We start from the raw sequence: 16,101 nt of genomic DNA, 5'->3' as shown, positions 1-16,101 counted from the left end.
CTTGCTGGCAGAAATGCCTCTCAAAACTCCGGCACAGCTGGAGATGGCACAGATTCGCTACCASAGCTTCATACAAATCAGGTCTTCCTGTTACTTGTGGAGGACATTTAGGCAGTTTTTAAAGCTTCCATTATGTTTTCTGGGTGCCACGGAAGATATTCAAATCTCCAGCATAAGAAAAAAAAGAAAAGACTCAAACCCTGACCACTCTATATTTACTTATTTTTCAGTGATCAATACTATAGGATTAATTTACAACATTTGAACATAAAAGATAAAAATGACATGAAATGCTTCCTTTTAGGTGCTGCTCCATATGTAGCAGCCAATAACATGGGCAGAGCAAATGAAGGCAAAACCCTTTCTTCATTTTTTCCGCGGCCTTCTCCCGAGGCCGTAGGAACGGGGTATGAAAAGCGCTGCCGCGTGACTCCGTCGTGCACGCACCGTCCTCGCAAAGCGCTGAGCGAGGAACGCCGAACAAAGGAGTCGCCAGCCGCTCCGGCGAACCCTCCCCGGCTCCCCGGCAGTCGCCCGCCTCCAGCGACGGCCTCGCGAGCCGAGGGCACCTCCTTGCAAGATTAGCAACAGGAATCCTGCATTTCAGAAACCACCACACAGGTTACGATTGCTGACTGCGTAAGGGGGCAAAACTGAGGCAATGCGCAAGGAAACCAAAGCCACGATTTGGGAGATATTTCTCCCGTTAATGTTGACTGCAACTGGACTCTTAATGCGCTGTGAAAGACTGAAGATGTTCTAGCTTTGCGTACACTGTCCTATTTTTATCCTAAGAACTACTCTTCGCTTTCAGATGGCTAGCAGGTTTGCCAAACTAATAAGATTTTTGGCAGCGTTCACACTATTTATATACCAGCGTGTTGGTATCTTGGATACAAAACCTTTCAGAAATACATAATCACAAGGTCCAGCAATGCCAGTTTAAAGATCTTGCCAGAATAGTTATGCAGGCAATCAGGTGTTCCCTCCGTGAAAGAAGTGAACCAGAAAGTCCTGTGAAGAACGGCATCCTCTAACCATTATAATAATAATAATAGACTTACTACAGTGCCTGAACAGAAGGAAGGCTCTGAAAGCCTGTCTAGGAGCTCTATTTACAGCTTGATACAAGCCGCGAAGGTACCCTGGCACCTCCGACCAGCTCTAGCTACGAGAGCAATCGCGGCTGCCACCCCGCGAGGGCTYGCTGTGATACCATCCCCGTTAGGCTGTCATTTCTGCATGAGACTGTAAAAAGGGAAACCCGTATTTTCAATCTGACTGCAGCAGGCAAAGCCTAGCACAGCGTCACAGAGTCGGTAAGAGCAGCCACCGCAGCCTTTCGTCAAAACACGGGATTTCCTTCCAACAAAACTCACAGGCCTCCCGCAAACGGTAGGTGGGTGACAGCTTTGCCAAAAAGGCTCGAATCACACGGGGCAGAAAATACTAAGCTGAGGACAAGGATTTCTATAGCTGCCTACGCTTGTATATAGGTAGCTCAGGTGCCAGTTGAGCTCGGACAGCTGTAATACTCAAAAATCCCCCAAAAGGCTTTCTCCCTGCCCCTGCAAGAGGTAGTGACCTAAAAAAAGGGACAAAACATAGCAAAAGTATTAAAAGTAATAAACCAGGGGAACAACGTGAACAGAAGAATTGAAAAAGTATCACAAACACTTATTATTCATTGTGCACATAATAAACAGCAGAAAATAACTTGCTTCTTACGCTCAAAAATGATGGCATTTTTAAGTGGCGTTACTGAACTATCGCTCAGGTAATAAGGGAAAGTGAAGCATTCTATTTTCAGGCTAATAATTTTTCACTTCAAAATTATCTCCTGGGGTAAAGAAATGCTGCAGACTGACTGAGTACCTCCAGTCTTAACAGAGACAGAGGAAGGGGACGAAGGTCTAACTCAGGACATGGAATGTATCTTCCTTTCTGGGTATATTTTGTTTTTAATATAAACTCATAGATGTACAGGAGAAGAAACTCAGAAGAAGGGAGTTTAAAAGTCTAATTAAAAAAAAATTTTTTAATATGAAATATAGAATGATTATACTGTTTAAAATAGAACTGATTCATGGAGAGAAAGGAAGTACTTAATGGCTTGTTCATGCTTAAGGACTCTTACAACAAGTATCTGTTACTCATGCATCTGAAGGATTTGCACTGACTTCTGAGCCACCAATTTGAAAATGCTTTTGACACTACGACATCAAGAAACATCCCAGAGGGCTTTGAGTTGAAAGTCTGCACACTCTCTGAACACTCTAGTCCTTTCAAGGATGGAAGAAAAGATTAACATGGGGAGGGGAGGAAAAAATCAAGTTACATTGGATCTGGAAAAGAGGTGGGGGGGGAGAAGGTTTTCTGCACAGAAAAAGAAACAGCTATCTTTCTTGCAGTCTGTTCATCCCAGCACAAGTGAAAAAACATGCAAACTCTGAATATGCATCTAACTACTGTCTTGTGATCGCATCCAGCTGACCTTCTCAATGACACAGAAAATATAACATCCAAAAGCTGGAGTAGCCACTCCAAAAAGTTGGAAACAGTTCCGCATAATCAAATGGACTTTCTAAAACACAAAACCTGATTGCACATGGAAGTGACACAACCTTGGTTATGTTCATCTGCAACTCACTTTACCAAACAAACCGAAAACCTGAGATCAGACTATTAAACAGGGCACGTCTCATTGTCCGAATTCATACACTTAAACCACACACAAAATCCACCCACCCAGCCCCAAACCACTCCGACCCACAAAACCCCCCCCAAACACTTCACGTCATGAAAAAATAGTTAGAAGAGACCACGAGGGATTATCCAGGCCCTCACCTCCCAAGGGCTAAGTCGCATCTTTCTTACTGCAATTTACATTCATTAGTTTTTCACCTCATGTTATGGACCTAATATTATTAGATAAGGTGAGAAAGTTAGCAGAAAAGAGACACAACATACTACTAGCCATCCATCCTTACTAATGAACCTTCCAGTACAAATTCTTCCTATAGCTCAAAGAAACACATCTTTTGTTAAAGCTTGGAAGATGGCTTCAAACTCAGCCAAAAGGGTCTTAATAAACCAGCAAGCAGCCGAACAGCCTTGCGAGGGAGGTTGTGGGGCAGAAGGCAGGAACAGGAGCAGCATGTGACAGCAAAATAATACAAGTCTACTGTATCTTTTACTGTTCTTTGCTGCAACAGCAAAACTTCCCACGCACACATTTTCTGCAAATCTGCACTTTAAGTGGTATTTCACATTTACAAAAGTCTTCTGAATAGCTGAACGTGGCCTTGCAGAGGACCCTTGGCAAAGCAGTGTATCCCGCAGGTAGCAATATGGACATGGGGGTAGAGGAAGGTGGAAAAAATCAGTAGTACTATAGCAACAGGGAAAATGGAAAGCAACAATGGGAAAAACAAAAAACAAGCAAACCACCAACCCCAAACTCTCAAATGGCTTTTACGCAACTTCTCTTGCACAAACTAAACCCAAAACTTGTCCTGGGATTAGGATTTGAATTTCAATTCACTCCCCCCACCCACCGCCACACACTTGTGCTCTTTGCCTGGTTTTATTCGAACCATCTGTGGCGAGATCCTCCCTTTTCGGTCTCTCTGTCTGTTAATCTGGCAGCTGCACTTTATCATCTATTGAAAAATCTTTGTTTCAAAGTTGTTGAGACAGAAGGTCTTTTACAGGCTAAAAATTATCTCTAGAATCAACAAAGAAACCACATCATATGCTGTATTTTATGGATTAAATGGGAAGAATGTGAATCGGAGAATATATATTTTTAATGGAAAGATAAGTGAAGGTTTTAGGAATCAAGAAAGTTTTTACCAATACAATTTTTCTGACATAAAAAACAGTTTACTGAAGTAAAGGTGTCACTGCAGAATAGTTTGAAGATCATCAGTGGCATAGATCGACAGGAGCAGAAGAAATGCAGAGCAGCAGCTCACTGCAGCCTCTCTGCAGGCAGAAGATGAGCAAGGGCAATACTAGGAGCAGGAGCTGCTCATGCATTTAAATCTAGTAGCAGAGTTTCACTGGTTATCTTTATAAAGGTACAATTACAAGTTTTTGAATACAAAAGTAATGGAATTTAAGCTTTCTTCGTCTTTTACTAAAAGTACCTCAGATCTAATTATTGCTCCACTAATCTAGCCCAAATCCTGAATATAAATACATATATATATATACACACACACATGCACACAGAACTGCATCTCTCTAGACCTTTTAAAAGTTTGCTAGTATAGGAGTATCATTTGTACACATACCACTCATGCCAGGCAAGATCCATTCATCACCAAGAAAAACCGCACAACTTACTTTGCAATCCTCTCCTTACTTTTCTTAGCCTGTGCATTTCACTTCTCAAGCTTAAATCTTTCCATATAACCATCATAAACCATATGTGTTTGTTTATATGTACATATGCACTGCCACCATGCGTTTTATCAGGAAGGGATAACTTCTGCCTTTAGCATATGGTAGGGCACATCATCACTGAGGAAAAATGGTAAAAACCCTTGTGGTTTTAATTGTTCTGAGATTTTTCTCCTCCAATCTGTTTCTGAAGAAGCAATTGTTGACTTACAGAAGAATAGCACAACCTTACTTTTTGGGGAATTAACACAAAAAAAGTTTTCTTCCGGGTTTTTCCCAGTACATCTCAAAACATTTTAAAAATGAAGAAAATGCATTTAAAAATGAACAAAAAAAAGAGTTTTAATTATCTGAGGAACGCTACTTTTACTTTTTGATTTATAATGCTACGATCATTTCCTTCCTTTCCCCGCTGCAAATAAACGCTCTCACTACGTGGYTGCTACCTAAAAAGGGAACAAATACAGACAGTATCAAACTGCAATCAGAAAAYACTTGTATGTGTTTGTGTGCAAATTTGAAGAATCCCAGAGAAATGTTTTCTTCTTGCCTGGGTTTTTTAATTCCCCCAGTTACCTTAATACTGGAAATAAGTTTCTCCATGTGCACAAAATTGAAATGCCTTTAACTCTGTAAAACATATTTGGGATGTGTGCCTTGTAGTCATGTCTCATCATCCTTCTGATGATGTTTCATACAGCTCAAGACCTGTGTTTCACCCGACCAAATTCTTAATTCCTCATTTAAAAAAGGAGGCCATTAAAAGGGTCTCAAGCACTCAGATTTTGACCAGGCTTCCTCGGTTCCATATACTACTAGGATTTGCTCTTTTCTCCTCCCCCCTTTCAGTCATAATTGAACTTTTTTGTTTTCAATAAATTTAAGCAGCATTTCAAAATTGTCATGAACAATTATAAATTGGTGTATCTTCTGTCCTGAATTTTACCATAAAACAGTAGACCAGCTGAAGATATTTTACTTGTAGAGGCTCAGCAAGAGATGCAAACAAGCCTAATCCATTCTGAATTAACAGATCATGCAAGACAGTCTTTAAAGGTGCTTTCAGAAGCATTAGAAACAGCATAGTCATAGTCTATAATTTTATTTATAAATTTGGATTTGCATATAAAATTTATAAAGTAGACCTGAAAAGGTTTACATTAAGAGAAAATCCATATACATTTTCATATTTGGAAAAAAAAAAAGAAAAAAGATCTGCTCTAGAAAAATATCTTGGAGAATCTCAGGAGAATTAATGAAACGATAATCATGTATGTACAACCAATTAAGGGGAGAAAGATTTGTATTAAAATATTTAACAGTACTTCTGTTAGCATCTATTTCATTTCGCTAACTTATTGACCATCTTGATAAAGTGAGATCTTCTGGGGAAGTAAAAACTGAACAAAACCAAGCTTTGAGAAAACCAACTTTAAATTTCTCAAATATGAAAGACGAAAAATAAAAGAAAACATTTTGATGAAAACCCAGTTAAAAACAAAACATCTTTTCAGATTACCTTTGATCTTCACAGAATGTATACATTTATAAAAGTTGGGAACAAAACCCCTCAAACACATACATTTTTAAACCCTATGCACGCCTCTTTCAGAGTTCACCTGTTCTTCACTGCCCAAGCACATAACCTGAAGCCCGTAAAAGGTAGTTACTGGCCATGTTTTTGCAAACAAGGGCAGAGTCAGCACGTAAAGGTATTTGAAAACAGGGCAGCTATCAGAAACTGAAATCCTGCACAACTGTCAGAACCACCACCAGAAATGTTTGACTCATTTCTGGTGAACTGAATTTCAGTGAAGCCTGTTTTTATCAGAAAAAGCACGTAAGGAACAAAAGACGATGCATGTGTTTAGGGAGCAAAGGGAGCAAACAAAAGGCTGCCGGGGACGGTAAATGCGCCGTTATCCAACGCTGCGAGCGCGAGCTTCTCGCCCTCGAACACGCTGCCGATTCCCGCGTTTCGGCGCAGCCAAGGAAGACGCGCAATCGCACAGTGTTTCCCCACCTGCCTCCGGGGCCGCGTCTCGGACGAGCCTCGGCCCTCGACGCACGCCCTCGCGGGGCGGCTGCCCGCCGGGTGCGGATGCACGCTCCCCAGGCCGTGACGGAGGCTGTCATAACGTCCCTCCGAACGGCTGCAGCACGGCAAGCCGGCGGCCCTGAGCGCACGCGCCCTGCAAATCTGCTGTCAGAGAACCTTGCCGATGAATTTCCTGAGAGAAAAGGAAGAGCTGAAGTTTTAAGCTTGCAAAAGAGGTCAACGCAAGGTACAAAACCAAATGGCCAGTCCCCAATATCAGCGTACCGGAAAGGACTTTGGTACGGTCACTGGTGGAGCGCAACCTGAGCACCGGAACGAGCACCGGAACGAGCAGACCATGGGGCGCGTCGCCTTGCATCGCCTCCCGCTTCTGCATGCTGCTTCTGCGAGGCAGCGGGGCTCCGCAGCGCTCCGCAGCCCGCTCCGCTCGCCGGGAACGGCCCGCAGCGGTGCCGCGCGCGGCCTCGCGGCTCTTTCCTTACGTGGCTTGATTTCCGCTTTTGCTGAGATTACGAATCCATCTCGATTGATCCCGTGCATCTCCTGAACCAAACCATGGACAACGAAATATTTCACCAGCGTTTAGGACATGAAGTAACGTGCCAGGAAGCTGGTATAGGCTTTGACTGACCCTTAACACATAAGTTATCAGCGAGTTCATCAGTTAATTACAACATCCCTACAAAAATTGTGGTGGACGGCAATCCAAAATACAATAACTCACGTGGTGGGAAAAATCCAAACAGCAACAAAAAGAAAGAAGGTGTCAGACTGGTATTGGATTGCAAATAGTAAATGATTTGTTGCAAAATCTGACAGCAAGAAAACAAGGAGCAATTCTGAGTTGCGTATGTTCAGGAATGACCTCGATGGCTCTGCCAGAAGGGAATCTCGAATTTCAAGTTCACGTCTCATCATCTCATTAGCAGAAACTTGAGAGATACTTAAGGGTGACTATACCAAGGAAAAATTCTTAATGGCATTCATTTGCTTTTACTAAATAAATGTCGGTATAGTAATTGCCGTCACAGCGAATGCAGAACATCCCAGCTAGAGCGAACAGTGCTACCTTCGTTCTGAAGAAGCGACCCTCCCTGCCCCGACAGAAGTAAATGGAAAGCTGCAGAGTTGGGGTGCTGAAGTCCCTGCAGGGCATCACGAAGGGCCCTCCCATACCTCGCTTTCCCTTTCATTAAAGTAGAAAGCAGACTAAAATACTTTTAACAGAAATCAGGCAGATTACAGAGAGTTTCCTGGCACAAGCGAGCTGCGGCTCTCCCCGCTGCACAAATTCGACATGCTGCCTTTTCCCTGGCTTGTCAAACACACCGTTTCCTGATTCACTTGTGCCAAAACTGCCCTTCTCGGTGCAGGCTGCCGCAGCACTATTTAGTCCAGAAACCTGACTCAGCTTTAACACAAAACGCCGCTGGGGCTGAGCGAGAGGCGCAGGGGCTGCCCGCCGAGCGGCACCGGCAGCGCGGGCCAGCCATGCCGAGCACCAAGCTCTTCCCACAGCTACGTCCGGATGACGAAAATTTATTTCAACAGGAAAAGCTACAGAGAAATGCTTTAGCTGAATTTTCTAGTCACTACGCTCAGGCCTGCAATCTCTACTTAAATGTTAAGGCATGTGCACGGGCCATTAGTGGGGATTAGCTTTTCCTTTGGATAGTTCCATCSGCTTTGACATTTCCTAATGCTGCTGCTGTAGGTCTGGTGAGCGCAGGAATTCACACTGATCTTTAGGAAAATCATTTTCAAAAGACCATGCTAAAGCATCTGGCATGTATTGCTGTCATTTGTCAAAGTTTTACTTAAGAGCAGGATGTCAAAAATTGGTTTTGGTATCAAGATAAATGAGACAGCTCAAATGAAGGGGTACTTCCAAGAAAATAAACGGTACTTAAACTCTACAAGTTTGTGACAACAGCCATCTGCATGGTTTGACTTCTTGGTGAAGTACCATTTGACCTTGCCACGAGACAGGCAATAATACATAAAAAATCTGAAGCAAGAAGCTACTACAGAAAGTGAGCTGAATTGAGCAGAAAAGCCAAATGCAAAGAAATACAACAAATACTCCTAGCTCTGAATTAGTCAGACAAGATGTCAAAAATCTAACATCAGTTCAGTTAAAAAATGATCACAGCTGAGTAACCAGGGCCACCAACAGTAAAATCAAAACTTGGAGTTGGGTCACAATTTGCGGTGCTCTTTGATTATAAAAATCAATGTGAAAAGAATTGGACATAACGAATAGTATGCGCCCTGAGACAAAACACCGCACGGAAGGAGAGTGATGCCCTGCAGCAAGGCCCTGGGGTACTAGGAAGGGGTCCTGCTATTTCTCACTGTTTGGTGTTTCTCTCTCCTCAGGTATTTTCTTTAGGCACTTTTTCTGATTTTGACCGCAATTTAAAAATACTGATGGAAAAAACCTACAGCTGCAATAAGGAACTGCAAGAAGCACTTAACACTGCTGAAATACTGTATTTAAAAAAAGAATGAAGTCCTTACTAAAAGCAACCAGTACTACTTGCCAACATTTCTGTTCTAGACATTCAGCTGACAAGAAATTCAGGACATGTTGAATGGCTCAAGTGTTTTTCCAAAGTCACCTGAAATGCTCCTCCCTATGACCCACACTATCCTTTCTTCCCATTTCTCCAGCTTGTGCAATGGAGCATTTCATTGTTTAAACCAACCATTTCATGCAACCAACAAATTCACCGCAGCATATGATCTGAGCACAAGGGGAAATTTTAGATTGTAATCTGAAGCATCTCATCTTTCAAAACACCAATGAAGAAAAAGAAAATAATTTCTTAAAACTCTCTCTTTAACTGCAGACAGGTGGGGCACTAAGTGCTTTTGGCAGCTACACAGATTGAGCTGTACACAGCAGCTGCAAGCTGGAAACAATTTGTGCCGTGCAGTAAGGAAGCAGGCAAGGACAGCAGACGGCCCAGGGAGCGTCACTCCACTCCTGGCTTGTCATTACGCTAACAATACAGGTCAGCTGCAGCATCACGTCGTGCTCCTAAATAGCACAGAGCATCTTCTGAAAAAAAAAAAAAAAATCTATATATAATCTCTATATAGATAGATAGATACATCAAGGATTTTATTTAAGACCATTTTATAAGCAAAGGAAGTCCCTGAAAATGACAAACACCTTTAACATGGCAACATATCCACAAGCATCTTCATAGGTGAAAATAAAAATGGGGAAGGGGTAAGGGATGAAGTATAAGCAGATCCTCTTTCTGCAAAATAGTTTGCAGGTCAGTTAAAGATGGTGATGGTACTAATACAGGACACAGTAAAACTTGAGCTGTCCCATGAAGGATGGCAGAAGGGTGGGAGATACATTTCTGAGGTGTTTTTTGAAACTGCATAGCRCCAGCAAAGGTAGCAGATAATTTCAGATGCAGAAGCAGGGAGCATGCTGAAGCTTAGAATCAAACTTAAAGCAAGAGTTGTTATGCACTTGTGTTGATATAGTAACTCAAATGAAAAGGAAGAACCAGAGCAGCTACAGTTCTAAAATCTCTTGCCAGAGAAAAATGCTTATTTGAAACCTTAAGCTAAAGAAAAATGTAATGAAGTTAAAACAGAGTAATAAAATATTATCAAAATAGCAATGAGAAAGGAGCCACTGAATAACATGCATAGTTGAAAACCCACGCCTGAGAAATGGTTCATTTGGGAATACAGAGAAAAGAGGCAATAGGTGAAAGCAGTAAGGGAGGAATCCTGGACGCAAAACAAGAACTGCTGCAGGACAGGAGCAACTTGACAGGCTGGTGCAGACCACAAGGTCGAATGGCGAAGGCCTAATTAGCTAAAGAAATTGTCAGGGATGAAATGACCACAGTGAATGTTATGCTTCAATGAAACAGCCAAGAGACAGAGAAATTATTAAACAGCATTTTTAGAAAATGATTTTATTATATGTTAGTATAGATTAAAACCCCAAATTGAAAATGTGGAAGTAACAAGCTACTTTCTCAAACATTTACTCCTAAATGCAAGTTTAGGGACAGAGGAGTAGATTACCCTGAAAAAGTAATAGTGATCCATCCGTGCAGGGTAAATTAACATCTTGTAAGTATTAATCAATTGTAATAGACTTAATATAAGAAGGAATGATGCGATTCAGCTGATGAGATGGGAAATAACACAGGTACCAACTGTAGATTAAGCAAAGTTCCCAAATATCAAAGATGTTGAAAAGAAGATCAGAAGGATCACAAATACCACAAGAAAAAGCCCAGAGGGGACAAAATGGCTAAAAACATGACAGCAACCTAGTAGGTCACACCAAAGGTCCAGCTAGCCCAGACATCTGCTGGTGGCAGTGGCCCAGAGTATAAAGGCATATAATATACAGCACCGCTTTCTCCAAACCCTCTCCCAGTCTCCAGCAATTTGCAACTTAGAGATTTCCAGAATCAGAAATGGTGCCTTTGCATTTGATGGTCTAGGATGGTTTTTTCCTCCACAGATTTGTCCGATTACCTTTTGAGCCCACAGGAGATTCAGCCCCCGTAACATGCCACGGACGGACTCTGCACCGCGTAGCTCCGTGCTGCCTGAAGTGCCTCCTTGTGCTAGCTGCCAGGTTCTTGTCACAGAGAAAAAGGCAGATAAGAAACTTGTTCCTTCGTATTACATCTATTTACTTTTTCCTATGCATTATGATTTTCAATTTCTCTTACACCCCTCCCTCAACCTATTTTCCAGGCTGAAGTGTCCCAATATATGTACTATTCTCCGAGTGGATGCTGTTTCATACCTTCAGCTATCCATGCTGCATTTCTCTTCTGCAGTCTTTTCAAGTTAGACTGCATATGACATTCAGATGTTTCTGAGAAGAACGTGAAAGAATTTTAGAGGGAGTGAGAACAGAGAGACATGTTTAAAGGTGGAGAAAAATTTTAGGGGAAATACCTATAGAAAATAGATTAAGGTTCTCTGTGATACCATACATTCTTTGCAAGCAACAGACCTGTCCAAGCAAGTATTCTTAAAAAAAGTTTCAAAATAGAAAGAAACATTTTTGAGATTTGTAGTAGAAATTAAATGATTTTTCTATGTCTTCATATTGCTTGACAGACTCCAAATCATTGTGTGCCTGCTCTGTTTCCCCCTCAAATGAACACTTAACCACATTTTATAATCCTCTACTCCATCTATAGAGACAACCACGCTAGAGGCAGTATGCTAACGAGATACCTTGTATTAAACCTGCATTTATATTCAGTGAGGAAAGAAAAGAGATACTGACAATAAAACAAAACACTGATAAATGGGCAGCAGGTGGTGGTAAAGAAGGACGAAGAACCATTATTATTGATCTTATACTTTTAAACTTGTAAGTATAATATTTTGTGGGTTTTTTTCCCCTCCCAATATTGAAAACCAATCAGGATCTTTATTATTCCAAAAAGTATAAACTGTTCACAAGACATTTGAGAATGCACTGTGATCTGGCACACCAGTGAGTCCCAGAAAAACGTCTCCCTCAGAGCCGGGAGGCCTCAGCTCCCTACCGCCTGCACTGCAATGCTGCAGAGCTAGCTACTATGTGCAAGCTGCTTTTCCCAGCTCACTGCTACCCGATCGCACGCTGCTGGTACGGCCTGTTGCAACTGCTCTCAAGGAGGATTTAATGAATCCCAGCTGAGGGCGGGTGAGGTCGCTGCACGTACAATCCCCTTTGGGCTAAACATCTTGTATTAACAAAATGCTTCAGAATACACCTACACCAGGTTCTGCATGCACACTCGGAACTGCCCTCTTTTGTGCAAACTTCTACACGAGGTCGAGTGTGAATGTAAGAGGTTTGGGATTTCTAGAGACTGCTATTCCTCACTGGCTTCTAACAAACGTGGGCTCTCCAGAGAGAAAGACACACACACACAAAATGTATTCCCTGTTACAGCATCGCTGCGCTGTAGAAGCCCACACAGAGATTTTGGACAGGGTGTACGTCTTCAGATCAAAAAGATGATCGTAAATGCCACACGTTACATTAAAAATGTTGATCTGCATTATTTAATAATAATGTCCTAGAGGTATAATTTATTAGAATATTATGATTTCAGTAGCTTGCCCAGCAGCTACCTTATGAGCTCCTGCATTCATTTACTTGCACTGCTGCCCATCCTTGATTATTCAACCTAAAGCTCTCCAAGCAATCTCAAGTCTATTTTTTTTGGTGTGTGTTAAGCTGCAGCAAATGTATTTCAGATTTTCCCAAGAGTAAGATAGAAACACATTTATTTTCCAGTAGTACAAAATCACAACTGAATTTTCCTGCTTTCCTGCTTAAAAATTCAATATATAATTGAATTTTGGTGGCTATGAAAATTTTACTGTTAAGATAAAATCCCTGCAATTTGGCAGAGCTGTGAGGGTTTGAAAATCTGCATTTTTGCATTTCAGTAGAATATAAGAAAAGTTGACAAAATCCATTATCTACCAAGTATGTCTTAGGTGACTTGGAGCTGGACGAGGGGTATTTGTCCTATAAGAAAGCAGGGAAAGACTGGAGAAAATACTAGATTTTTCCACATGTGACTGTACTTGAAAATATACATATAAATGGGACAAAACACAACAATTTTAAAGCTTGTTATTTTTAAACTTTTCGAAAGTATGACTTCATACATGTAATACTGCTCTAAACAGCTACAGTACGTTCGAGGTCAGTGGAAATAAACTGTGCGTAACACGCTGTTGCGCTGCAGAGCTTGCAGTGGGGAATTCTTCCCATCTCGCTGCTGCCCACTCTGCTAAACGTATCACAGTCGGAGCTGCTACTCTGCCACAATTTTCCCATTGTAATCTGCTTTCTATTATTCTCTCAAACCCCATCGGCAGGTCATTTTTCTAACAAATGAGCTGGTTAAAATTCTTTCCCCTTTTTCTCTTTCAAACCTAGGGGAATTTCAAATAATCCAGCACTAACTGACAGGAATTTATACCATTTCTTTAAAATACCAACATTTTTGTATTGTTGCAGCTTAAAAGCTCTATTGGTTTCATGCAGACTCCCTTTTCTTTTTCAGATATATACATTTGCTGAGTGCTGAGAAGTTTGGCTTAAAGAATAATTTCCATCCTCATTTTCTTTTAAGCTCTACCTTGTTTCCACCTAGAATTTGGAGCATTATACAGCAATTTATATAGACAGGAAAGTGCATACCATTATGAAAATAACTACATTAGAATTATTTCTAAATATTTTTCCTTGTTTACTGATGGTAAACATAAACCCTGTCTCCCTCCATAGTTTAACAAATTTGGATGTTATTTTCCGTATGCAAGAGATGCGCACTGATTACTCCTCTGTCTTTGAGATCTACAAGATTTCACTCTAAATAAAAAACATCACACTTGCCAGCATTTTCCTTCATGCCCGAGGGCTAAAAGATAACTTGACCTGGATAGGACTGTTTCCTAAACCTTTTTTTTTTTTTTTTTTTTTTGATCTAAGAGGCCGCTTAGTTTTATGCTGACTGCTGCATATACTCAAACTCTGCATTTTAAAGAGCTGTTTAATGTATTTTTGCTGACTACAGTTTGAGAACTTCTGTTGTAGGAAAGCAACAGAATAAAAACAACGGAAGATTTGTTAGCTCCAACAGGGCTTGCAGGTAATTGGGCTTTATACAGCTTGGATCTCTGCCTTGGAGAAGAAAGGCAGAAGACAGAAGTCCTGACAGCTGCTGCTATCACAACAAGCTCCCAGAAAACCCGTCTCCTCTGGAGCACAGTGACACAGCTACCTAACCCAAAGCGTCACGGCTCTGTATTTGTCTTCATTGCCATTCACAGGTACCGATTTAGGAGCGTCAGAAGCTAAGCTTTAATCTGTTTCATGCTTCGCAGTACAAATCAATTGCAAAAGGGATGAGGAGCAGGCATTAGGGTTTTCCCTCCGTAAGCAACAAGTCCTTAAGCTAGTCGCTCGTAAGCGAGAGGGAAGCATTCGTTCTCTTCCTGTTCTGAGCTCTGCACCGGCTCACAGCTACGCTTCAGCTTGCCTATGCACGATCTACTTCTCAGGTCAACACCGACGGGGGATTACAAAGCAGGGGCGAACAGACGAAGAGGAGCGATAGTCTGATCCTTTGAAATTGCGGCTTTTGGGCAAAGATCCGACCACTAATAACCTGTCTGTAAGCAAAGAAAGGCAGATGCATGGAGACCCCTCCTGTAGTCAGAGAATAGTGAAAGATGCAAAAACGATGGAGAAGGATTTTTTTAATGGAGATTTTAAACCTGGACAGTTGCTTGGTCTGGTTCACCCCGAGGCCAGACCAGCAGCTGCTGCACAGCAGTTTGGGCTCTGGCCACTCAGGCCACCAGCGCCCTGGAAGAAGTGTGCCTGTGCGTGGGACAGCGCCAGCTGCCTGCTGCGAGGACCCGTCCGTCTGTCCGTCCTCCCTCCTCCTCTTTGCGCTAAGGAAGCTGGCTGCGTGGTGAATTTAACTGTCTGACACCCACACTGGAGGCAAAAGAAATGCTCTCTGATAACCCCTCACTGGGCAACTTCTGCTAAATCTTTTATTCAGCAAAAATTCAAATTGAGCTCCATTTTTGGTTTCACTGGATATCTGGATTTCAAAGACTGCATTTCTCTGACAGAATAATACACACCTTAGCCTGCCTTCTGGCTTGAGAAGCTGATTGCAGCCCTAACTGGAGCCCTCCTTAGCATAACATACTCTCTAACAACCCTTTCTAATTCTGTACTACCACTTATTATAAAAAAACTTATTAAATAATTCCAATGACTTTATGACTCCCCACAGCCTTAGCTTTGTTTCAGGGCTACAGCTGACATAATGCAGAAGACAGCCTTTGCAACAAAAAGCCTATAGTTAGGTACCTTCCATGCACACAGAGAGTATTAATGGCACAAGCAACGCTCCTTACCTGTGTTAYCTGTATTATTAAGAGAGAAGTTGCACAAGACTGTTACAGATAAAAGACTAAGGATTCACTGCGTTCCCTGCCCTTGCTGCCAGCTATGCTGCTCTCCTTCCCCTTCTGGGCTCATCAACCCACTAACACAGCAGAAATCTATCCACCTTCGCTAGGCTCCTTTTCTGCCAGGCTTGCAAGTTCAATCAGCTGACGAAGGTCTGAGGTGCCAGCACCCACGCGGCTGGGCAGGAGGGATGGCAGGGAGCCTGGGAGCTTSCTCGGCAGCAGCAAACCACTGCATCGGATTAAGCCTTTGCACGTACCGTCACTTCGAGAATACTTTTTCCGTTGCTGTATCTAAGTTAAGCCTACCATGATTATTTGCCAGTCATATACCATTAAGAGCATGCAAAGAACTGTACAGTTGCAAGGTTGTCTCTAGCATTATAGAGAAAAATAAACATAACTGGAAAAAAAAAACCCCACCCTGATAATGAATGCTTGAACGGTAAGGAATCCTCTTCTTCATTTACCATAGGACACAGAGCTGAGTCAATGGATCAATGTGCTAGAAAGCTCAAAAATATTAACATTAAAAACCTGTTAGTACGGTTTAGTTTGCCAACCGCATGTACGTAGGCTGCACAAAGTTCAGCCAGTGATGGACACACCTAGATTTCGGGTATCAGGTT

At 42.0% G+C, this 16,101-nt stretch overlaps 1 protein-coding gene across 9 annotated transcripts in view; it reads right to left on the bottom strand.

The window, feature by feature from the left end:
- Positions 1-16,101, bottom strand: part of PEAK1 (pseudopodium enriched atypical kinase 1) — a 120,367-nt gene that overhangs the window by 75,535 nt on the left and 28,731 nt on the right. For 2 of the 9 annotated variants that reach the window (XM_026068310.1, XM_026068307.1), the window contains exons 2-4: positions 11,268-11,339; positions 10,991-11,096; positions 6,431-9,530 (exon numbers count right to left, since the gene is read on the bottom strand). The exons of 4 other annotated variants lie outside the window; for them this stretch is intronic. The gene's annotated coding sequence lies outside the window, so the exon portion shown is untranslated. The remainder of the gene's footprint in view (positions 1-6,430; positions 9,531-10,990; positions 11,097-11,267; positions 11,340-16,101) is intronic. 3 more of the 9 variants (XM_026068308.1, XM_026068311.1, XM_026068312.1) reach the window with 3 other exon arrangements.

Source organism: Apteryx rowi, unplaced genomic scaffold (genome assembly GCF_003343035.1).
Source record: "Apteryx rowi isolate R43461 unplaced genomic scaffold, aptRow1 scaffold_27, whole genome shotgun sequence".
Classification (NCBI taxonomy): Eukaryota; Metazoa; Chordata; class Aves; order Apterygiformes; family Apterygidae; genus Apteryx; species Apteryx rowi.
Note: the sequence above shows the minus strand (reverse complement) of the source record. Positions and strands in the feature narration are given on the sequence as shown.